The 25,681-nt window shown below is 40.4% G+C and overlaps 1 long non-coding RNA gene across 6 annotated transcripts in view; it reads left to right on the top strand.

The window, feature by feature from the left end:
• Window positions 1-25,681, top strand: part of LOC133256207 (uncharacterized) — a 288,817-nt gene that overhangs the window by 166,282 nt on the left and 96,854 nt on the right. For all 6 annotated transcript variants that reach the window (XR_009739129.1, XR_009739128.1, XR_009739130.1 and 3 more), the window contains one exon: window positions 19,784-19,873. This is a non-coding gene — a long non-coding RNA (uncharacterized LOC133256207). The remainder of the gene's footprint in view (window positions 1-19,783; window positions 19,874-25,681) is intronic.

Here is a 25,681-nt window from a genome sequence, read left to right on the forward strand (position 1 = left end):
ACATCCATCCAGTCAGTGATGCCATCCAGCCATCTCATCCTCTGGCGTCCCCTTCTCCTCTTGCCCCCAATCCCTCACAGCATCAGAGTCTTTTCCAGTAAGTCAACTCTTGGCATGAGGTGGCCAAAGTACTGGAGTTTCAGCTTTAGCATCAGTCCTTCCAAAGAAATCCCAGGGCTGATCTCCTTTAGAATGGACTGGTTGGATCTCCTTGCAGTCCAAGGGACTCTCAAGAGTCTTCTCCAACACCACAGTTTAAAAGCATCAATTCTTCGGTGCTCAGCCTTCTTCACAGTCCAACTCTCACATCCATACATGACCACAGGAAAAACCATAGCCTTGACTAGACGAACCTTTGTTGGCAAAGTAATGTCTCTGCTTTTGAATATACTATCTAGGTTGGTCATAACTTTCCTTCCAAGGAGTAAGCGTCTTTTAATTTCATGGTGATTTTGGAGCCCCTCAAAATAAAGTCTGACACTGTTTCCACTGTTTCCCCATCTATTTCCCATGAAGTGATGGGACCGGATGCCATGATCTTCGTTTTCTGAATGTTGAGCTTTAAGCCAACTTTTTCACTCTCCACTTTCACTTTCATCAAGAGGCTTTTTAGTTCCTCTTCACTTTCTGCCATAAGGGTGGTGTCATCTGCATATCTGAGTTAATTGCTAGCTAATGTAAAAACTACTATTTATTAAGCGAAGGCTAAGAGCATGGACCATGGAATCAGAATGCCTGAGCAATTTGGATCTCACAGACTTCACAGCTAATGAGCCATGAAACTTTGGGCAGGTTCTTCAACCTCTTTGTGTGCCTGTTTCCTCCTCTGTAAAGTTAGGATAATAGCACTTACCTTATAGGGTTGCTAAGAGCATTAAATGAGTGAATTCATATGTTGGGGCTGAAAACCTTTTCCTCTACCCTTAATTTTCAGTAACCAGGACCTGTGAATTAAATTAATTAAAGACAGATTAACAGGAGAATAGGTGTACAATGATCATTAATATTCACGTGCACAAGATTTCACAAATAAGAACTGAAACGAGAAAGTGGTTAGACTTGGGGGCTTATGGACCGTTTTCACAAAGGAGAAGGGTGTTGGGCTTCAGGGGGTGATACATCATGGAGAAGTGAAATATATGGGGGAATATGGGGGTGCTGACAGAAGATAAGGGTTATTTTAGTAAGGTCTGTGCATGCAAACTCATCTCTGTCAACTCTTCATCTCCAGTGATAAAAGTCATTCTCCTTTTCCTGGTACAAGGAGGTGGGAGAAACACCTTAACAAAGAAAAATGTGTGCCCTGGTTTTAGGCAGATAAAAGGAGGGCACAGAACTTATCCTGCATCTGCTGATTCTCAATTGCCTTCAGCTCAAAATACTCATTATGCTAAAGTGGCATTTTTGGCGGTGGCATACCTGATCCCTTTCACATGTAAAGCACATAGAATAGCAAAAAATAAAGGCTATATGCATTGTCCCTGATGGCACAGGTAAAAGAATCTGCCTGCAATGCGGGAGACCTGGGTTCAATCCCTGGATTGGAAAGATCCCCTGGAGGAAGGCATGGCAAGCCACTCCAGTATTCTAGCCTGGAGAATCCCCATGGATGCAGGAGCCTGGAGGGCTCCATGAGCTTGCAGAGTTGAACATGACTGAGTGACTAAGCACACGTATGCATTATAATTCTTACTATATTAATTGTAGAACTATCAGACACTGTTAAAAACATCAACCCTAATCCTCAAAACATGAAAGATAAATTAACCTCCATTTTACAGATTAGAGAACCAAGGCTCAGAGAGTTGACTTTCCCAAGACCAAACAGACCATAAATCACAGAGTTAGGAAACTATAATATTTCTCTTTTAACTGTGAACGTTGGCACAGTCGATGTGTACAAGAGAGACAGGAACAGGAAACTGTTCTTGAGTCTTAGGGTTTTCCAGGCAGGGCTTAGAGGATTTTCCGAAGCAGTGCTCACTGCTCCTTTAACTGAGCAGACATGAATATCCCCCATAATGTTTCAAGATCCGGAGGTCAACTCACATCCCTGGAGAAACAGTTTAATACTAAAAAAAGAGTCATATTTGCATAAGTCCCTTAGTTACAAACAATCATCTAGTGCTAGTTGCCTGTCAGGAGCTCCTGGGAGATGCAGATGCTCAGAATTCTCCAGCACTCCAAGCCCTTGGGGAAAGTCTGTTTGCTCAGGGCACCCAGGCATAAGTTCTGAATCTAGTGGTGCTCCCTCTTCGCTCAATCCCTCCTCTCCTGCATTACACAGCCCCTGAGGGGTCACGGTACAAAAGGATACTCAAAGCAGAGTGGCTTCCCTGGAGAAGCTTCTGGAGAGCACGGCATTTCCTTAGGGGATTCTGAAGGATGCTGCTGCTGCTGCTGCTAAGTCGCTTCAGTCGTGTCCAACTCTGTGCGACCCCATGGACTGCAGCCTACCAGGCTTCTCCGTCCATGGGATTCTCCAGGCAGGAACACTGGAGTGGATTGCCATTTCCTTCTCCAATGCATGAAACTGAAGGATGAGATACATTTAAATGGCAGGGAAGGTGTCTTCTCTGTGGAGGAGGGCATGGCAACCCACGCCAGTATTCTTACCTGGAGAATCCCATGGACAGAGAAGCCTGGTGGGCTACAGTCCATAGGGTTGCACCAAGTTGGACACAACTGAAGCGACTGAGCATGCATGCATGCAGAAGGCATCTTTTACTTCTCTAGACTCCTCAGCCACAAGAACTTTGTCTTAGTCTCCTGGGTTATACTCTACACCTGGGAAGTTATCGTTGTTTAGTCACTCAGTTGTGTCCAAGTCTTTTGCGACCCCAGGGACTGTAGCCCACCAGGCTCCTCTGTCCATGGGATTGTCTGGGCAAGAATACTGGAGTGGGCTGCCATGTCTTCTTCCAGGGGTTCTTCCAGACCCAGAGACTGAACCCACATCCTTTGTGTCTCCTGCATTGTCAGGCGAGTTCTTTATCGCCAGCACCACCTGGGAAGTCCTTGGGGATCCCACAGGTGAGGGGAAAGACTTTGGCCAAAAGGCTGGGCAGCAGAGGGACTGTCCAAAGCTGCACCAGGCGAATGAACTGTGCACGTGAGGCTCCAAATCTATAGTCTTCATGAGTCCCAAGGGCCTGGGCAGTGGAGGCTTCTGAAGACCCTCGGGCCCCTATCTGATGCCTACCAAAGTCCAGGGCCACAGCAACTCACTTGTGCTGTTCCATTGCACACCCTGGGGCCAGCTATTCCTCCCAGCAGCTGCAGGCACTTACAATTCATCCACGTAGACCATCACTACCTGCTTCTTGAACTTTTCTCCTTAAGCGCAGCCTCAGGTCAGTACCGCTCTTTTGGCACCTTAAGCAATTGTGGGGTTAGGCGCTTCACCCAGTCCCCTCCATCCTGAAATATTGTCTCTTCTAAACACCAAGGGAGACACCTGTGGGCTTCAGCCTGGGCCCAGTGGGTGGAGTACAGGGTTTTCCAGGAAGACAAATAGGGAGCAGGAGGAGCTGGAAGGGCGTGCTGTGTGGTGATGGGCTGGAACACTCCGGGCCTCAGGGGCTGCTTAGAGAATAGTGAAATCTGACAACCCTGATGGTTCCTCTTGGAGGGGCCCTGATCTCGGGGTACCTCAATAGTTCTATGGGGTCACAAGGGAGTGCTGGGGTGAGAAATGCCTAGGTGAACTTAAAACAGACTGAACTGAACCATGCCCCAGAGGGGGCTCTAGTTAATTATGAGCAGCCTTTTATAGGGAGGTGAAGGAGTCGAGACAAGGATAGAGGGAGAGAGTGAAGTTAGGGTGTGTGTGCAGATGGAGGATGTATTAAAGGCAGGGGGTCATGAAGCAGCTGCTGCCCAGTTCAGGTAAGTAGGTGGACCAACCATCAGTCCCTCTGCGTTGAGGGGGCGACAGAAAGCACTTCCGGGTGTTCACAGGCCTGTTGGTGACTCAGGATGACGGGGGTCCAGCAAGGATCCCTAACAGTGCAGACTGTAGTAATTCAGAAGAGACCCGTGCTCCCTGGGGACTGTGGTTGGCAGGGAGGGTCTGTGAAGGAGGGAGGGCTCAGTAGGGGTGATTAAGGGAATAGCTACATGCCCAGGAAAATGTCATCTTAAAAGAGTGATAATTTTCCAGCCGCCATGTGTGTTCAGTGAGGTAGACCCTGACCAGAATAGAAAGTTACTAATAATAGTTAACACTGATTGAGGCCTGTAGGTCAGACACTGTGCCATGCACTCTGCATGGATTATTGCTCTTGGGTCAGGCTGGAAATATTTTACTGAGTACTTGGTGTGTGTCAGGCATTGTTTTAGGCACTGGGGGTTCAGCAGTGAACAAAAGCCATCTGTCCCTCCCCTCATGGAACTTTTACAGTTATTCTTCCTTACAACCCCATACTATGGGTTTTACAGTTATTCTTCCTAACAACCCTGTACTGTATGATTCTCATTTTATAAAGGAAGCAACTGATGTACTGGGCCGAGAGATTTAGTAATTTTGTAATGTCCAAGATTACATGTGTAGTTATCAGTGTGTGAACTTTATTTAACTATGCTGGGTCTTAGCATCATGTGGGATCTAGTTCCCTGACCAGGCATCAGACTCTGGCTCTCCTGCACTGGGGGCATGGAGCCTTAGCCACCAGACCACCAGGGAAGTCTCTCTGTGAATTTTTAAAGTAGTAAATGCCCAGCTACTGCTGTATAAGGGACAGTGGGATAAGTGTGAGGCTCAGGAGATGGATGAGCTATATTTTAGGCTCTGAATGAGTTATAGGTGAGTGGGGAAGGTGAGAGGCAGGCAGCAATTACAGGTACAGTTACGATTACAGGTACAGTTACAATCATGTAACATGTACAGGACTGGAGGCGGCGAGGAGCAACAACTTTGCCAGTGAGATAGGGAGTCTTCCTTTAAGAGAAATAAAAGGCTGAGTAGAGACTTACCCAATATAAAAGTGGATTGGAAGGCTAGAGGCATTTTGGACAAGGAAAATAGCAATGACAATTTTATTATTAAAATTTCAGTAGTCGAATTTTAAAGGTTTGTCATTATAGTTCAGGAACTTCTAGTACTACACAGAAACTCACTTTAAACTGACATATTTAATAGCATCACTAGACTTGTGCACAACAGAATATAGTTCAGAATAAGATGTTTCAGTAGCATGTGTTCTGGAAGGAACTTTGTTTTTAGGGCACATCTAAAATACTTTTCATTATAAATAATGAAAATTCTATGTACTTACCAGTACACAATATAGCATCATTTTAACAAGCTTTTTGCTTAAAAGTTCAGCTTCTGTGGGAGGAAAAATATATAAGAATGTCTTCCTAAAATACTCCTGTCAAGTCTGTTGTTTTATTGAAGTTTGGCGAGAATAAAATGTGTTTGACTTCCTCATTTGTGTCTAATAATTTCCCCTTTTCTTCATTTAAAAAAATTTTTTTATTTTGTCCGGACCAAAGATAGTTTATTGTGAATGTTATTGTACACGATTCTGGAGCTTTTCCTCCTCATGAAATTTTGATATGGTGCATTTGACATTCTGCTTTTAATTTGTCCTCATAAAATGTGAAGAATTCCCAAATAAGACTTTTTCTTAAAAGACTCTTGGCCTAAATGGAATTAAATAATGACAATTTAAATACACTCCTTAAAGGCTTTTAAAAAATGTAATGGATGCTAATACACCAAACAATTCTACAAGGATTAGAAATATGATACAATTGAATCTCTATTATTCCACCTTGCATTGTTATTTAAATTTCTGTATTTAAATAATTCTTTGGTTCAGAAAGGATGTACATTAACTAGCTAACATTTTCTCTTAACATTTATATTGTCAACTTCCTTTTCTATTTATTTAACCATTTGAAAGCTGAAATTGGTTTTTGGCACCAAAAAAAGACTTTGTATACCACTAATCATTATAGTATTTTATTCTTGCAGTAATAAATATGTATCATGCACTAACTGACTAATAATATTCAATTTATAAACCACATGAGGAGATTTTTCTTAATACAGCTAGAATGCTTTCCTGTGTTTGAAAATAATAAAATCAAATGACACACCTCATTCCTATTGCTGACATGATTAAAATATAACAGTAAGAAATAATGGTTGTGATCATATGATTATTGATCATGCATAAGCTCAGGGAAGCCTGAAATGACTTTGAAGTAGGCCTTTCATTATTTTGGACTTTTGAAAGCTGAAGCTGAAATCAGATTTATGGCCAGTTCCAATACTGAGGCTGATCTTCAGTGTACTCCTCACTTAATGTAGGTCCTCCTCATCTTTTTCTGGTTTTTGTTTTTTATTGAAGAACAACATATAATAAAAGTACTCAAATCATAAGTCATCAATTTGGTTAGTTTTATCAAGGTAAACCTACCTAAGCAACAGGTATCCAGGTCAAGATAAAACCAGTGTTACATCTCAGGAGCCCCCTTTGCGCCCCCTTCCAGAAACTACTACCACCAGAGGGAGCAAGTATACTGACCTTTAACACCAGAGATGCTTTAATTGACCTTGAACTTTGTATCAAGTGATCACATACAGCTCTTTTGTATCTGCCTTCTTTAGTCCAACAGTACCTCTGTGAGATTTTTCTATATTGTTGCATGTATTTGTAGGTTATTCATTCTTATTGTTTGATAGTATTCCCTTGTGGGATATATCACAGTGTATCCGTTTTGCTGTTGATGGCCTCTGAGCAATTTCTGAGGCCTTTTACTTTTGTCAAAGATTTATTTTAAAGTGAAAAAAGAATGTTTCTATACTCGTTATAAAATAATCATTAAAATTAAAATTATCGTTTAAGATCTTGTCCATTCCATCTCTCAGTAGTCTCTGAGTTATACCCCCACACTGGATATTTCTTTCAAAGTGTAGTGCCAGCAAAATCTCTGTCTCCTTTGAGGAAGCAGTATGCTAAGAGGTGTGCCTATCAATCCCACTTTGTTCCAGAAAGAACTAATGGCAGCATAATGAAATAAAGAAACTTAAAGATTAACTCACAAAATTAAAGACAGGTAAGAAAAGGTAAAAAGAAAAGCAAGCTCCGGGAGTTGGTGAAGGACAGGGAAGCCTGGCATGCTGCAGGGGTTTGCAAAGAGTCGGACATGACTGAGCGACTGAACTGAACTGAGGAAACGGTGAGGCAATATAAGAACTCTAGTAGCCTGGTCCACAGGCGTTGAGGCTTATTCAGGCATAGGTAACGAAGTCCTATACACTTTCTGACTTGGTGACTGGATTTAACTATAAGCTTCAAATCAGCTGATTCTAAATGGAAAATCAGACCAGTCTGTGTCCAAAATATGAGAGCTGGCCTATTCCTCAGAAGGGTACCGATTTCTGGTGTAAGAGATTCATACCCCTCAAGGCTTCTTGGGCCAAGGACTGCCTGGATATCAGTTGTGGGGGACAATATATTTAAGGGGCTATTTTTTTTAAATCACCCCTATCACACCAGGGGGCAACTGAGTAAAAATATTTAAGGAGTTTAGAGAAGGTTCTGGGAGGGTGATGGGGAGAGGCCATTAAATAGTACCATCAGAATCGTTCACTTCTCAACTGACCTGACTTAATCCCATGGTAGATATTGTGTATCTGGAAGAAGGTTAGATGAGAAATCTTTTGAATTATCCCTGCCTCTTCCATAATATCACTTACCTTAATAAACTTGATGGATACAGGGTGGGAAAAACACTCAAGGTCATAATCCTCATCAGACACAAGTGTATAATTTTCATATGTTGCCAGTTAAGTGTCCTGAGACTTGATGAAACAGCTAACTCAAGAACAGGATAAGTTAACACCATTTTTAGAGAATTGAGGATCCTAAACAGTAGATTCCCTGGAGAAGGAAATGGCAACCCACTCTAGTATTCTTGCCTGGAGAATCCCATGGATGGAGGAGCCTGGTGGGCTACAGTCCATGGGGTCGCAAAGGGTTGGACATGACTGAGCGACTTCACTTGACTTCACTTGACTTCAAACAGTAGATTGGTTCTTTGGCTGGATTGAGATTTCAACATAGAAAATAATTTTGCATCTATTCTCCCTAATGTCTGCCTGAATGGCTTTTCAGAGCTGCCGAGTCATATTTCATCTAAAACATCCATAATGACTGTGGCCTGGACAGTTGCAAGGCAGGTATAAACAGATGCCCAAAGCGACAACTGAACATCAAATTCCTCTTTGATCCTAGTCTGATCATTATGTAACATGCTGTGTTTCCTCTCTCATCCTAATGGGCAGGCATCTCAGAGACAATTTTTAAAGCTTAATTTTTAGTTTAATTACAAAACTTAATTTTTAAAGCTTAATCACAGCATCTTTGCTTATTTTTACATTTAAAATATGTACGACTGCCTCTCACCTTGACCTGGGTTTCCTCTTTTCTGCTCCTATTTTATAGCCTTACTGTAGATAAACCTTATTTTGTAAAAGGTCTCAAAGCCTTTCAAGAAAAAGACATGGTCTAAACAAATTTCAAGAGAACAAAGTATAAAGGGTGAGGAAAGTGATCAAGAATTGGCAAATGTCTAATGCTTGTCTCCAGTTCTTCTGCTCTGGGAATAAAGACCTGTCTGTACAAAGGCTTCCTGACAGCCGAAGGAACAAAATGCTCTCCGGAAAGAAAAGAGCCAGAGTCGCTCCATCTTCCCTCCACCCCTGCTTTAAAATGAAACAATGCTTCCCAAAGGAGCTGGCAGCTGGCCCTTGGCAGGTGGTAGAAACAGCACTGTAGCCTGCACAAAAGGAGAAAACCCAAACTTTCAGCTTTAGGGAGCAGCGTGATTATTCTGCTCACTACCTCCCCAAAGACTAGGGACTGCCACATCAACCAGCCAGGCTGATTTCCCCAAAAACACAGGCTTCTCCTCCCCTTTGCAATTCCCATCTTTGCTCCTGTTGCCTCAAGGCTGACAGATATACAGCCCCTGACCTTGTCCCCTAGGCTCCTTGTTCATTCCAAGTGTGTTCACTCACCTTTAGTTGATCTGCCTGCAGTGGTGGCCACTGTGTCAGGAGGGCACAAGCAGAAAGGCTTGGAGAGGTGGGGGCGGGGGAAGGAATGGAAGGTCAAGTTCTGCAAAAGGAAGGACTGGCGATGTGCATTCTCCATTTGAAGGGCCTAGGGAGGAATTAAGGTTCAACTAGACTTGGATTGACTATGGAGTTTCTGGATCTTGATGCTTATTTTTACTCTGGTAGATGGTAAATAACGGTTTATGGGACAAGAATGTCTTTCATCTTTCTCTCCTCTTCTGTCATCCACCTTAACTTAAGATGGCAAAACAAGTGAAGACACAAAAGTCACAGGTATTTCACCTCAACCTATATTCTTCAAGCACCTACTATATTGTTATTAGTATATGATTTTTTATTGATACCCTACTCTATGGTCATTGAGTTCAGTTCAGTTCAGTCGCTCAGTCATGTCCAACTCTCCGAGACCCCATGAATCGCAGCACTCCAGGCCTCCCTGTCCATCACCAACTCCCGGAGTTCACTCAGACTCACGTCCATCAAGTCAGTGATGCCATCCAGCCATCTCATCCTCTGGCGTCCCCTTCTCCTCCTGCCCCCAATCCCTCCCAGCATCAGAGTCTTTTCCAATGAATCAACTCTTCACATGAGGTGGCCAAAGTACTGGAGTTTCAGCTTTAGCATCATTCCTTCCAAAGAAATCCCACGGCTGATCTCCTTCAGAATGGACTGGTTGGATCTCCTTGCAGTCCAAGGGACTCTCAAGAGTCTTCTCCAACACCACAGTTCAAAAGCATCAATTCTTCGGTGCTCAGCCTTCTTCACAGTCCAACTCTCACATCCATACATGACCACAGAAAAAACCATAGCCTTGACTAGACGAACCTTTGTTGGCAAAGTAATGTCTCTGCTTTTGAATATGCTATCTAGGTTGGTCATAACTTTCCTTCCAAGGAGTAAGCATCTTTTAATTTCATGGCTGCAGTCACCATCTGCAGTGACTTTAGAGCCCCCCAAAATAAAGTCTGACACTGTTTCCACTGTTTCCCCATCTATTTCCCATGAAGTGATGGAACCAGATGCCATGATCTTAGTTTTCTGAATGTTGAGCTTTAAGCCCACTTTTTCACTCTCCACCTTCACTTTCAAGAGGCTTTTTAGTTCCTCTTCACTTTCTGCCATAAGGGTGGTGTCATCTGCATATCTGAGGTTATTGATATTTCTCCCGGCAATCTTGATTCCAGCTTGTGTTTCTTCCAGTCCAGCATTTCTCATGATGTACTCTGCATATAAGTTAAATAAGCAGGGTGACAATATACAGCCTTGACGTACTCCTTTTCCTATTTGGAACCAGACTATTGTTCCATGTCCGGTTCTAACTGTTGCTTCCTGACCTGCATACAGATTTCTCAAGAGGCAGACCAAGTGGTCTGGTATTCCCATCTCTTTCAGAATTTTCCACAGTTTATTGTGATCCACACAGTCAAAGGCTTTGGCATAGTCAATAAAGCAGAAATAGATGTTTTTCTGGAACTCTCTTGCTTTTTCCATGATTACTATAGTGCATTTGTTGATTACCTCCTGTATGGCAAAATGAAAAAATCATGTTTTTTGCAGTCAGCCAGACCTAGCTGTGTCATTCACTAGCTTGGAAACTTTGGAAAATTTAGTTGACCTCCCTGAGCCTCAGTGAACACATGAAAAATGAAGATGCTAATGCATACCTCATACAGTTTCTCTAGTAATAAAATGGAGTGAACCCATGCAGCTTACCTGGTAGAACACAGAGTCAGCATTCAGTAAATGAATGCTATTCTTATTTGGATAACGGCCATGAAAGATGCATTCATCTTAGGAAGAACTGCATTTTGTTCCTGAAAAGTTTGTGGGCAGATGATACCACATATATAATACTGTTCCTTAGTTTTCAGTGTCTAATGTCTTTTCTAGAACCATAATGGTGATCAGGGTCACTAGAGAAGTGACTGAATCATTTGATTAAAAAGCACAAGATATCAAGAGGGTGTTCACCCTTGTTAGCTGCCAGGGCAGATCCACCCCAGGAATCCTTGGAGAGAGGAAAGGTAGTTGCTTGCCAGGTCTATGACTATGGCAGAGAGGAAATGTGGGAAACAGGACTAAAGCTTTCTAGCCCTTGCATTCTGACTGTTGAGTTCTGTGACTCTGAGCAAATCACAGAAAATAAAACAATTACCATTTATTCACCTATTCAGTGCTAGGCACATGCACATGCACACATCATTTAATTTTGTGAATAAGAATATCTGCCTCTCACAGAACTCTTGTAAGGGTCAAAAGAGATGGCAGATGCCAAAGCTTTTAGTATTATTGTCATCATTTGAAGTGGGTGGTCACTGGCCACTGGAAAAGGGTCTGTGTGCACTTTCCCTTTATGGAACCATAAACTCATGCCTTATGGCTTGAGTAATTTGCACTCTGTTCTACACAGTTTCCGATGTACCCTGAACCCGATTCAATGCAGTGAGTGTTTAATACCAACTCTATTCAAGGCACTGAGACGGGACTGCAGCCTCGGTCACTTTTCATGGGGTTCATGTTCTTGTGGGGACTACTGTAGGGGCTGGTACAGAATGCCGATATGATTATGTAGCAAGAGAGACACAAGCAGTTCTGATGTATTTAAAGAAGAAAGTACATGTTGTGGTCTGAGGCCTGGGGGAGGGAGAAGAAGAGTCAACCATCAGAGAAGTTTTCCTGAGGAGGTGGGATTTGGGGATAGATCTTGAAAAACGAGTAGGATGTTTTAAATTGATTTTTTGTACCAAATCATTGCCAACATGTACATTATGAGAAATACATAAAAACAAAAGAGTAAAAGAAATATACCACCAATTGGCTACCAATTAAGGACATCATTGTCATATTTGAGGTATTTTCCTATAGTAGTTTTATACTCAAATATGTAAGTATTCAATATATAAGTACATTTAACTTAAAAGTACATATGTATGTATGCAATATGTATATATAGTTACATAGTTTTGCATCTTGCTTTTTTTTCCACTAGAAATTTTAAGTATTTTCTCACTTTGGGAAGACTTCTCATAAATATGATTTTAATAACTGAATAATAATGTCTCAAAGAACAAGTATGCCAAAACATATATTTAACAATCTCCATGTTTTAAAATAGTGTGATTTACTATTTTTAGCTCTTATAAATGATCCAGTGATGTGTTTAGCAGAAGCAATAAAGCTAACTGCCAGGTATCTGGTCTGGGGCATTGACAAATAGCTTGTAGGTATCAAAAGATTGTCTGTGACAAGCATTTTCCCCACTTCAATCTTTCTACTCACTAAACTTCATAAATCATTTAACTCTCATTTTCAGAATCTTTCAGTGAAGTTTCAGCTGCTCACAATTTTATATCCCAAGTTTGTTTTCTGCCGTTCTGGACTCTCCAAACCAGATCCACGTGTAAATAAATTCTTATTTCCTGCTTGCCTCCCCTCCAAAGATGGCCCCTGTCCTTTCACTGTCTTATTTCCTATTTTGGGCTCTTCAACCTTAGTAAGATCCTTTGTCCCTTGACCCCTCCCTTTTATCTGACTCCTCAGTTTCCTCTTGGCCTCACTTCCTTTCTTCTCAGTTTTAGATCTCATCTTAACAGATTTTACTTTATACTTAAGCTGAAGTGCCAGGGCTCCTTGCTTTCACGGGCCTTTTCAAAGGTGCTATACCTAATTTTGCATTTGTAGTTTTGTATTCTTTTCTTAAAGAGGGATCTCAAATCATATAAGCTTTAATCCCTACAGAACCTGGATCAGCCTGTGAACCCTATGGTTGTCACTGAAACTTCCCACATCTCCAAGAAACTTTCTTTTCTTAGCTCCAATGCTTTTTGTGCTCTCAGTCCTAAGTAATATAATGTGCATGCGTGCTCGGTCATGTCTGACTCTTTGTGACTCTATGGGAGTGTAGCCTGCCATTCTTCCTTGTCCATGGGACTTTTTCTAGGCAAGAACACTAGAGTGGGTTGCCATTTCCTCCTCCAGGGAATTTAACATATTGAGTTGTAATTGTTCTTGTAATCATAGTTCCTTGAAGTCAGGGACTGTCTTATTTATAGTTATGTCCATAATAAATGCCTGTTTGCCAAATGTCTTGCAAATTCTTGATACCTGTACTGAGTTTCCTCTTTCCAAAATACTACTGTTCCTACAGCTAATGATTGCAAACATTTTAGAAAGCACAGTAGGTGTGGCAGACTGTATTTCCCCCCAAATAGCTGCAGTAATATTTCTGGTATCACATGTTGTTTTGGATCCTTGCCACTCCCAATCTACAAGTGATGTCAATTTCCCCTCCTTGTGAACCTGCAAGGGCTACAGACAATATGGGGGAAGTGATGCCATGTGACTTCTGAGGCTAGATCATGGCAAAGGGTACATTTTCTTACCTTTTGAATATTTACCTCTGGAACCCAGCCACCAGCTGTGAGGAAGCATGAGCCACATGGAGAGGCAGCTTGTAGGTGTTTCAGCCAATAGCTCCAGCTAAGACCCCAGCCAGGATCAACAACCTTCAGATGATTCCAGCTCCCAGGCTTCAAGCTGCCCCCACTGATGCGGAGTGAGGAAGAAACATCTGTTTCCTCCAAGTGCTGCCCAGATTGCTACTAGTGAGAAAAAATGAATGTTTGAAACCACCAAGTTCTGGGGTCATTTGTTTCTCAACACTAGATAATCAGATGGTATGTTGAAACCATTACGTGCATCACCTTGCTGAAAAAGCAGGAACCGGAAAAGGTAAATGACTTGTCCAAGCTCACCCTTTCTCCGCCTAGCTAATTCTGCCATTTCACAGGCCATATCTCCTCTACTAGGGTTTTTGGCACGCGTAGATACATACAGATTCTCCCTTCTTTTAACTCCAACAGCCAACTGTTCTGTCTCTCTTTTTTAAAACATATTGTTTAATTTCATTTGTCATATACACATACATATAATATAAAAAAAATCCATTATAGGTTATTACACAATATTGAATATAATTCCCTGTGCTATACAATAAAAACCTTTTTGTTTATCCCTTCTCTATATATAATGGTTTAGGGACTTCCCTGGTGGTCCAGTGGTTAAAACTCCATGCTTTCATTGTAGGGGATGTGAGTTTGATCCCTGGTCAGGGAACTAAGATCCTGCATGGCCCAAAAAAATACAGTAATAACTTTAAAAAAATAGTTGCATCTGCTAATCCCAAACTCCAAGCCTATCCCTCCCTCCCTCCCGTCCCCAGCAACCACAAGTCTGTTCCCTGTGTCTATGAGTCAGATTCTGTGTTGTAGATATGTTCATTTGTGTCATATTTTAGATTCTACATGTAAGTGATATCATGTGGAATTTATCTTTCTCTTTCTGAATTGTTTCACTTAGTATTATGACCTCTAGGTCCACCTTTGTGGCATTATTTCATTCTTTTTGTGGGTGAATACTATTCCATTATATGTATGTATATAGATCTTTGTCAGTTCATCTGTCAACGGTCATTTAGGTTGTTTCCATGTCTTGTTTATTGTAAATAGTGCTGTTATGCACATACCAGTACATGTATCTTTTGGAATTATAGTTTTGTTTGGATATATGCCCCGGAGTGAGATTGCTAAATCATGTGAAAACTCTAGATTTAGTTTTTTGAGGAGCCTGCATACTTTTTTCCATAGTGGGTGCACCAATTTACATTTACACCAGCAATGTAGGAGCGTTCCCTTTTCTCCACACTCTCTACAGAATTTATTTATAGACTTTTTAATGATAATCATTCTGAATGGTGTGAGGTGGTAGGTAGCTCATTATAGTTTTGATTTCCATTTCTCTAATAATTAGCTATGTTTAACATCTTTGTGTATGCATGTTGGCCATTGTATGTCTTTGGAAAAATGTCTGTTTAGATCTTCTATCTGTTTTTTTATTGGGTTGTTTGGGTTTGTTGTTGTTGTTGTTACTGAGTTGTATGAGCTATTTGTATATTTTGGAAATTAAACCCTTATCAGTCACATCATTTGCAAATATTTTCTCCCAGTCTTTTCATTTTGTTTTTGATTTCCTTTCCTGTGCAAAACCTTATAAGTTTGATTAGGTCCCATTTGTTTATTTTTGTTTTTAATTCTAACTGTGTTCTTCACATCTGTTGCCTACAACAGCCTCATGATGTAGATGTGTCACTTTCCTTGTTTAATGGTTGAGGAAACATGTATACAAAGAGGTTGGACATTTGCTTAAGGAAATAGTGCCAGAGGCATGTCTTCTCCAAATAATTATTCTTTTATCTATTCCCGAATTGCTTTTCTGAGGTCTTTATTTTGATCACTTATTTTGATTTTTAAGGCAATATTGCCTTGTTTTAGATCTTAATCATTTTTGTATATGCATTCCCATTTTCTGTGGCCTTCCCTAGTAGCTCAATAGTAAAGAACCTGTCTGCCAATGCAGGAAACGCAGGTTTGATCCCTGGGTCAGAAAGATCCCTTGAAGAAGGAAATGAAAATCCTCTCCAGTATTCTTCCCTGGGAGATCCCTTGGACAGAGGAGCCTGGTGGGCTATAGTCCATGGGGTCACAAAAGAGTCAGACACAAGTCAGTAGCTAAATAACAACATTCCCATTTTCTGCAGAGAATTGTGCACTCTTTGACAATAGGGCTCACATTTCTTGGCCATCCTTTTTAGTATGCTGCACAATGCTAGGCACAATATGTGGGGCACTCGTCAATTGAGTACATACAAAAAGCAACAATCAGCTGCCGCAAAAGGTATTTTTAGAGCTACATTAAGAAAAAGAAAAATAGAAACACAGAAGTTAAACCTTGCAACTAAATCAGTAAGGGCTTTAGGCAAGTCTTAGTGATTTCCTTCTTTTAGCTTGTCTAAAAATATCTTCTCTTTTCAAAAAATATTTGAGTCTATCATAAGCATAAATACTTGTTTATGTCTTTTTAAAACAGCTTTTTTTTTAATGGCTTTCTCATCAACCTAGTGTTTTTGTGCAGTGTTAGAATCTGTTTTTGTTTTTTTTACAGATGAGATTTGAATGAAGGTCTCATATTGATCTCACTTATTGCTGCAGGCTCCAGCTTCACGTTGAAACTTGATCAATATGGATTTGAGGCAGCCTGGAACATTAAATAAGACCTTGTTAGACTGATATTTTTTCTTCTGCGTTATTTAATTTGGAGGGGCAGGGAGCAGGAAGGCTGGATGAGAGGTGGATGCACACTTCAGTCCGTTGCTGGGAGCGAGTGTCTTGATTTTCCTTCCCATGGCTTCCTCTGCACAGTGGTCCTCGCTGAGTGATGACAAATTGAGTGGCATCGTTGTGCCTGTTCCATATGGCCTCTTGTCCAAATATAGGTTCTATTTTTAAAAGACCCTCTTCAAAGCTTTTGAGAAATTTAGAGGAAAAGAATGGCAGTTTGAGGGCTCCATCTAGTAAATAAAAACACAAAGATTTCATTTAATTCACAATCAATACTCATTTTCTGAGCACCTACTATGAGCCAGGAATGGGCTTAGCAAAATGGGAAAAAGTGCAGCTAATCTCACAGAGCTTGTAGCCTCGCCTACCATTTCAAGGCAACGATTTCTCTGAAAGATATGGGGCTGGAAAGAGCTGTCAAAATGTAATCCCATCTGACATGACTGTTCTCATAGCAACACCACCTTATAGTTTGGCTGAATATGGGTCTTATAGCATTTCAGATTAATAATTACTTTCTCAATATAAACTGCTTAATATGGGAGATCCTTAATGTCTGCATGTCCCATAAGCTTAACACTAATTTTGAGGCATAATTTAGGCAACTGGCATTAAAAAAGGGATGGGTTGGGAGAGATAAAAATATCGCAGTATAGAAGTGGGAGAGCTGAGACTTCTCATTTTATAGAGAGGAAATAGAGGCCCATGCAATGAATCATTGAACTCCATCAGGGTCCATGGATCATGTAAACACATCTACTTAGCCAACAAACATTTATAAATGAGGGTGATTTCCTTGGCAAACACAGTGGTACTGTGAATACACAATAAATAAAATACAGCTGCTGCCTTCAAGGAGCTTAAGTTAGAAATTGCAGCAATGTAGGAGAAGGCAATGGCACCCCACTCCAGTACTCTTGCCTGGAAAATCCCATGGGCGGAGGAGCCTGGTGGGCTGCAGTCCATGGGGTCGCTGAGAGTCGGACATGACTGAGCAACTTCACTTTCACTTTTCACTTTCATGCATTGGAGAAGGAAATGGCAACCCACTCCAGTGTTCTTGCCTGGAGAATCCCAGGGACGGTGGAGCCTGGTGGGCTGCCGTCTTATGGGGTTGCATAGAGTCAGACATGACTGAAGCGACTTAGCAGCAGCAGCAGGAAGAAGAACTACATACAGCTCATTATTCTACTGTCTTCCGAGTTCAAGACTATCTTAATGCTGTTAATTGTGAATAAACCTTTTGGATCCATAAAGCTTTAAGCTTTAACTTCAGATTTGACAATAATATCACTGTTCCTGCTTCCTTTTGGTTTGTTTTGCCAAGTATATTTTGCATAGTCCTTTAATTTCAACTTTTTTTCCCCTGTACAGTTGAATTTGTGATTTTTGAGCCTAATTTGTAGTTCTTCCTCTTCTAATGGGGAAGTTTATTCCATTTGCATTTATTTTCAGTAGTTATGCTTGGTCTTCTATCATCCTGCTTTTAATAATTTATGTCACTTGATGAACAGATTTTGTCTTTTTTTTTCATGTATTTTAAGTGATTTAGATTATATGAAGTCCATTTTCTTTCTATAAGTGGTTACTTCAGAATATATTTGAACCAATATTTTATCTGTAATTAACAATGTCAAGAATAAAATATAAAAATACAGGATCATAGTCTATAAACTTGCAGGATGAAAATGAATGCCTAGTTTTTCTTAAAGAATTTTGAAAATTAGTTTAAGCCAGCAGTGTTCACCCGAGGTGAGTTTGCCCCCTTGAGGATATCCAGCCACATCTGGAGACATGTTTGGTTGCCATAGCTAGTGTTGTGCTTCTGGCATCCCATGCAGAAAGAACAGAGATGCTGCCGAACATCCTGCAATGCTCCCAACAGCCCCCACCACAAAGAATTATCTGGCCAAAATTAATAGGGCTGAAGTTGAAAAACCCTGATATACTCTTTGGTTTGTTTGCACTTGCTCACTGAATTTTTACCACCATAATTATATATATATTTTTTCTGATTTCAGACTTGAAAACAAAAAGAAAAGGAATTACATGTCTATGTCCTCTCATTATTAGTTTCTTAATTTGTTCTGTCTATAAATCAATACAACCCTTTGATGAAACATCTCTTTTCGATCATTTATATACTTTTGCCCCCATCCTTTTCAGGCGTACTACAATGGAGTTCAGGCATTACTTAGGGTGCCACCTATAAGGACACCATTCCCTTCACAGATCAAGCGTAACTCAAGTGAAAGCACAGATAGCATCAGGATATTCCTGGCCTCTCTCCTGAGCTCCTGCACTTTCCTTCTTCTCCAGTCCTCATCCTAATTGGACTCCAAGCCTCACCTGGGGGCAGGGAGCAGGTACTCCCTAACATCTGAGGGTTGTGTGTATGCCTATAGCCAGCATAGATGCTTAGGGGAGCTAAAAACCTCCCTCAGGCAGTGCATTCAGACTGTATAATAATATACCAACTTAATTTATTTTCCCCAAGGAAGAAATAAATATAATATGGAAGTTTAGAGCCAGATTGTTATTAAATTATTATTTTCATTATATATCTTCTTTCAATAATTGTTATTAATGATAATTATTTAATTAACTGTTTTAGCACAGTAATTCTCAACCACATAGTTACACATTAGAATCACCTAGGAGACTACTTAAAAATGCTTTTGAGGGGCCCACTCTGGACCAATTAAATCAGTATATCTGGCTTAGCAACAAAACAGTGGTACTCTTACAAGCTTCCCAGTGATTCCAATGTGCAGCCACGTTTAAGACCCATTGGTTTAGTGGTTACATCAGTCATCACCAATTCCTTTGAACCAAAGATCCCTCATATTTGACTTCTCAATTTTTTTCGTATTTCTCTTAGTAATTTTCCTTTGTTTCTGTGCACAGAGATAATATCATTGGTTGCCTTTCACACAGATGAGAATTTGGCTGGTTATTGTGTTCAGGTTAATATATATATATATATATATTTCTATTTATGGTTAGAAGTGTGTAGCATTGCCCCTTTTCTTTTTGAGTTTGTATATTTATATGATTTTTTTCCCCTTGCCTGGGTTCTTCATGATATTTGTCCTTGAAATTCAACAATTTATAAAGCTATATATCTGAGTTGGTTTCTTTTACTTATCCTATCTATCAGTAAGGCCCTTTGGTGATGAGGCACAAGGTTTTCTTCATCTTAGGATCATTTTTTTTCTACATTTTCTTCTATTTTTTGCTCCTCTCCTGTGTGCTTGGTCATATTCTTCTAAAATATCTATTCCACATATATTGTAGTGATTCCAAAACTTATTTACATATTAAATTCACTGAGGGATCTTTTAAATAGCCCAGTACTCAGGTCACACTCAGTTGAATTAAATTGAATTCTCTATGGGTGGAATACAACCACCAGGAGTATTCAAACTGTGTGCAGACAACTTTAGGAACTATAGATATGTTAGGTTTCCTGGATTTGTTTTCCATGCCTCTGTTTTTTCTTCTTTGTTTTCAGGTCTGTTCTCTTCTGCACCCAAGACAAGATTCAGAGACACTCAAAGACCTGGGTCAGTCTGAATTTCTCTCTAGTTATTCCCCAGGTTGGGTAAGTTGATGGCTATCCTGTATTTGTTTAGCACAGTTCATATCCTAACCTATCTTTTTGCTGAGTTTTGTTTCTTGTTTCTATTAATCCCTTCATCAATAGTGTGTCTTTCCAGTTCTTTCCATGGCTGCTCACATTTGGGATTTCATTTTGCTTAAAAAACCTTAGTTCTTAAACTTGGTTGCACATTGGAATCATATGAATTCATGTCCAGAGATTCAGATTTAATCATTTTGGTAAGCAGAGGGCATCAGAAATGTGTAATGCTCCCCAGATCATGCTAATGTACAACCAGTACTGAGAAGTGCTGCTCTAAGGACTTTTACTAGCCTATTTGTGTGTGTCTGATAATGATAGTAGTTCTCAAGCTTTAGTGTGTATCAGAATCACTTAGAGGGCTTCTTCTTTTTTTTTTTTAATTTTATTTTATTTTTAAACTTTACATAATTATATTAGTTTTGCCAAATATCAAAATGAATCCGCCACAGGTATACATGTGTTCCCCATCCTGAACCCTCCTCCCTCCTTCCTCCCCATACCATCCCTCTGGGTCATCCCAGTGCATCAGCCCCAAGCATCCAGTATCGTGCATCACACCTGGACTGGCATCTCGTTTCATACATGATATTTTACATGTTTCAATGCCATTCTCCCAAATCTTCCCACCCTCTCCCTCTCCCATAGAGTCCATAAGACTGTTCTAAACATCAGTAGAGGGCTTCTTAAAACAAAATCTGGGCACCACCCTCTAGAGTTTCCCATGTAGTGAATCTGATGTAAGGCTCAATAATTTACATATCTAATAGATTTCCGGGTGATACAGATACTGTCTTTTGACACCACTTTAAGAATTCACCAGATTAGGCTGAGTTCATTGGGCACCTTCCTCTTCCACCTATAATATTGGATTTCTCTAACAGGGGCACTTTTGAAATCTGATGTGTATATTTTATATGCATGTATGTAACTAGAGTCTTGATTCTAAGACACTACAATCACTGAGACCCATCTTTTGAAGTGCTACTTGGCAAACAGTATGTATGCTAAGATGGAAAAAGGGTAAAAAGGATGAAATGAAATATGCTTACTCAGGTAAACTCACAGGTACCTTCCCTTCACCTCCTCCCTCTACTTTACTTGCTGATATTTCCAATCGCTGTGGATGTGGAAAAAGATGGAGCTAAATTGGTTGGAAATTGGGAAAGATATTACTATGTGGGTAAAAGCATAAACTATAACATGTATTTGTGCATATTTAGTCCTTGGAGCTGAAATGCCTTTTCTGCTCCCTTGATGCCTCTGTATATCTTAAGGTTGACAGCATCTTAAACCCTCTGCAATCCAGAAAGGTCTTGGTCTTTTAGAAGGTCGGGGTTGCCTTGGCATGCCGACACCATTTACCGACTGTATTGCATTTTAACTTAGCAAAGGCATTTTTCACTTCCATGCAGTTTTTCCTTTCCTATTTGTGACTACCTGTTCTAGTTTTATAAATGCAACAGCCTCTTGAAATATGTTGAGAATGTAGTTAGGAAATTTCTAAATTGTTTTTTCTTGCAGTAATTTTCATAGGAAGGGATGAGCTCTGATTTCTCAGTGTGGTTCCTCATTGTGTGAACCGCAGAAAGTTTGTGTTTCTGGTAATTGTTTTTTCTCCTTGTGCTTGTCCTTTCCAAAAGGGTTTTTTGCTTTTCTGGTACTGGGAGGGGTGAGGTGGGTCTTGTCAGATTCTGTGTGTGTGTGTGTGTATTCTACTTCAAATCTCCTAGCCAAAGGGAGAAGTTTATTTTTCCTGTCTTTTTCCTTTGCCGATGTGTACTTGTAGCAGCCTATGGGTATAGGACAGATGCCGAATCCCAAGGCTATATGTTGGGAGGCTATACCACTCAGCTGAAAATTAATGATTATCTATTACAGGCAAGAATTATTTGGGTATCACTGCACCTTTTGGCCTAGTGAGGCCCACAGTACCCAAGGCAAGTCGGGGGTCATAGAGCTATTGCATACATCATTGGAATGGCCATTGATGTTTTTATACTTGCAGAGGCAATTGTGGGAGTCACAGCCTGCTGACTGTCCCTCCACCTACCCTAATCTCCAGTCCTCATCCCTTCCAGTTAGTGGGTGTCTTCATCTTTTTCTCTAGGTCAGTTCTTCCTTCACAGTTGGGGAGGTATAAGATTAGGTAAAAGTTTTCCAACCCTGTTATGAAAAGGGTCAGAGAGTATCTCCTGCAAAGGCTAAAATATTTACAGTCTCTGTCAAAATTATTCATGTCTACTGTTTTGAGAAAGCAGCCATAAGCAATATATAAACAAATGGACATGGGTTATATTTTCAGTGAAATTTACCTGAAAAACAGCCCCCCTTAGATATCCCCTTAGGTCACCCCCTTAGGTGACCCCTTAGATAGTTGGTCTGTTTTCCAAACTGCCCACCTAAACTCTTATCAATCAACACGTCTGGTTTCTAAAGTCCTCTTGCCCCAATTTATAATTTGATACAGGATTTTTTTTTTTCATTTTATGTTTTTTTTTTTGTTATTTCAAAAATGACAATGGAGGTGAGTCACACATGCCATCAGTTTGCCATCTTTCCAGGAATCTCTAATGCCTGATTTTTTTTTATGTTCCATATCACATTCCACGATAAAGACCTTTAATGTTCTTTAACTCCACATTGATATTTAGTCTTGGGAAATGAATGTTGATACCCGAAGCCTAGTTATTTATTTGTATTTTTGCTGCAGTGTGTCTTCGCTGTTATGTGGGCTTTTTCTCGAGTTTTGGAGAGCGAGGACTACATTCTAGTTGCAGTGCAAGGTCTTCTCATTGCTGTGTCTTCTCTTGCTGCAGAGCACAGGCTGGATAGTTGTGACGCATGGGCTTAGTTGCCACACGACATGTGGGATCTTCCAGGATCAGGGATTGAACATGTGTCTCCTGCATTGGCAGGTGGATTCTTTACCACTGAGCCACCAGGGAAGCCCTGAAGTCTAGTTTTTAATTTTGTATAAGAATTCTCTTCTATACTTCTTTAATAGCAAAACCAAACCAAACCAAAACAAAAACAAACAACTCTTTTCTAGGGACAATAAGCTTTTCATGAAGCTTGAATTTCTTGGCTGACTCCATGTATTACTATTGCAAAAAGATTTCTGTGGCTAAAGAAAAACAACTTTCCTTCCAGTTTCTGTAACTTAGAAAATACCAGTACTTGTGTCTCACTCAAGGCATAGTGAAGACTCAAAAATCTCCTTCTCAAGGTCATATTTTCAATAAAATCTGAACAGATGAAGATAAGAGATGCTCCCTGGGTGGAAATTCAAGCAGTAAATATAGAATAGCTTCTCTGTTCTAGACACCATGAATGTTTCAAAGGTATAAATCCTAGTACCTGTCTTCTAGGAATGAATCATGAAATCGATTGGTTCATTCTTTTTTTCAACACACATTGACTGAGTGCTTATTACATGTAAGGTTATGTTCTAGGCTTCCCAAACACAAAAATTAAGACATGGTCCCTATGAAGATGTTTATAGAGTGTCAAAGAAGAAAGATATGCAAACCAGCAACTGGAACAGAGAGATGAGGGCTGTAATGAAGAAGATCACAGAATATGATAAGTGAACCAAACCCTGCTGGGAGCAGGAAGAATTCAGAGCAGGCTTTTCAGGAGTCAATGAATTTGAGTTGATTGAGTTAAATGACCAGGCTTTTCCACCCAGTGGGGAGGAGTTAGCAGAATATGCACAGTCATGGAGCAGTGAAATCACAGGGTTAGCCCAGGGAACTCTATGTAGGTAGAACCTCATAATTTCCACACTTAATGGTTATATTTAACTACTCTCAGCCAACATCAAGGGCTATGGCATGGAGTACCATGGAAACTTGCTAATATACAGTTTTGAATTATCTGTAGAGAGAATCTTATTTAATCCCTGTGTCTTCAGCACCTAGGACAGTGCCTAGCAATACTAGATGGGGATGTTTGTTGAAACAGTGATCCTTTAGTTATTGAATGAATACAACCAAGCTCTTAGGTGGGGGTGTAGTTACAATATTTTGTTTTTGGCCTAGAACCTCCTGTGAAAATAATGATTTGAAAACACTATTCTTTTGTTGAGGAAATAAGATGGTCCTGGAAAGGTAGCATACTGTTAATGTTGGTGATGGAAGTAAAGATGGCTAAAAGAGACTCCTCATATAGTCATCTCTATATCATTAAATATTCAAGAAGTTTTGAGTAACTTGTCTCTTCTTTTTCTCTCACAGCCTTTTTCCATACACATACATGTCCAGTCCATCACCAAATCCTTTGCCTCTGTCTTGAAAATAGAATCTGAATCTAGCACTTTTCTCTACCTCCATCACAGCCCAAGCCAGCATCATCATAGAGAACATTCACTCATAGTCACTCCCTTGCTGGTCCCCCTGCTTCTTGCTGTTAATGAGCGCTAATGGTCTTTACTGCACCAGGAGCCAGACCAGCCTTCTAAATCATAAGTCAGATCATCATTATAGCTTAGAAGCCTCCAGTGGCTTCCCGTGAAATATCCTCAGCCCACTTCTCTCTGACCCCATCATCCACCACTCTCCCCTTGCTCACTGGACTCTAGCTATTGTAGGCTTCTAGTCTTTTTGCCCTACCTCAAACTCAGTACAGCCCCTCCATAAGGCTTTTGAAGCTGTTTGTGCCTTTGTCTGAACCTCCATCACTTCTCAGGTCTAATGCCACTTTGTCCAAGAAGCCATCCCTGACCCCCATGTGGGATAGTGTAAAGTAGCAATCCTGTCTTCTCCAGAGATGTTATATGTTCTTCTGTTCACTTTTTTTTTTCATGAACTTCTATTTCTCACTAAAAGTTTCATGGGATCACTGTTTGTTTCCTAATAATGATTCTTAACCAGAAAAATAGAAAATCTGATTTTTTTAGAGTGAAACTTTGAATTTGGGAATGGCTAGGATCTCCAATGGGAGCTACTCTCTGCTCTATGTGGAAACAATAAGGAAGTAATCTGCAGAGCTGTTTCAGGAGGGGACCATGCAGTTCTTCCTCAGGGAAAGTAGGCAAAGGCTATTTGAACCTCAGAAACTGCAATTTTTAGGGAGGCAATCAATATAAGTTTTTCTTTTCCTATGATAAATAATAATGGCTAACAATTGTATGTCAACAGTGTAACCTATGAAGTAAATGTTCTATCATCTCCATTTTACAGATAAAGAAATGGACTAAAGGGAGGATAGGCAACTTGCCTGAAGTCTCACTTTGAGCCATTAGCAAAGCTGGGATTTAACTGAGTCCAGCTGGCTCCATGGTCTGCCTGCTTGACCGGTTCCCTGCTATGCCTGGGAGGGACAAGAAACGAAGGATGTTTCTCTGATCTCTGTTCCATCACATTCCCAGACCAGATTCAATCTTAGCTGCGCTATGTATTTGTGGCACCATATTAGGAGCTTTGTATGACTTTGTTCACTGAAAATATACTCACCATTCTTTCAGGATTTATGGGAGCAGACTGTGTGAAATATAATAAAATGCACTCATTCACCATACAAATCAGCCTTAAACAGGGCAGAAGGATTGAAGACCTCTCCCCGAATGAATGATTTTGTAGATTATTGATTTGGGCAGCAGTTTATTTAAACATTAAAACCTTGAATGAAGTAACTTAGCCTGAAGAAAAATGTGTCAAGTGCAGTCCTTGTTATAGCTAGTTTTTCAGCCTCTGAGGACTTTGTAAACTGTCCAGATGTATTTATTTTTTTTTTAATATTTTCTCAAGGAAAAAAAGAATGGATTGGGAA

This window comes from Bos javanicus, chromosome 10 (genome assembly GCF_032452875.1).
Source record: "Bos javanicus breed banteng chromosome 10, ARS-OSU_banteng_1.0, whole genome shotgun sequence".
Classification (NCBI taxonomy): Eukaryota; Metazoa; Chordata; class Mammalia; order Artiodactyla; family Bovidae; genus Bos; species Bos javanicus.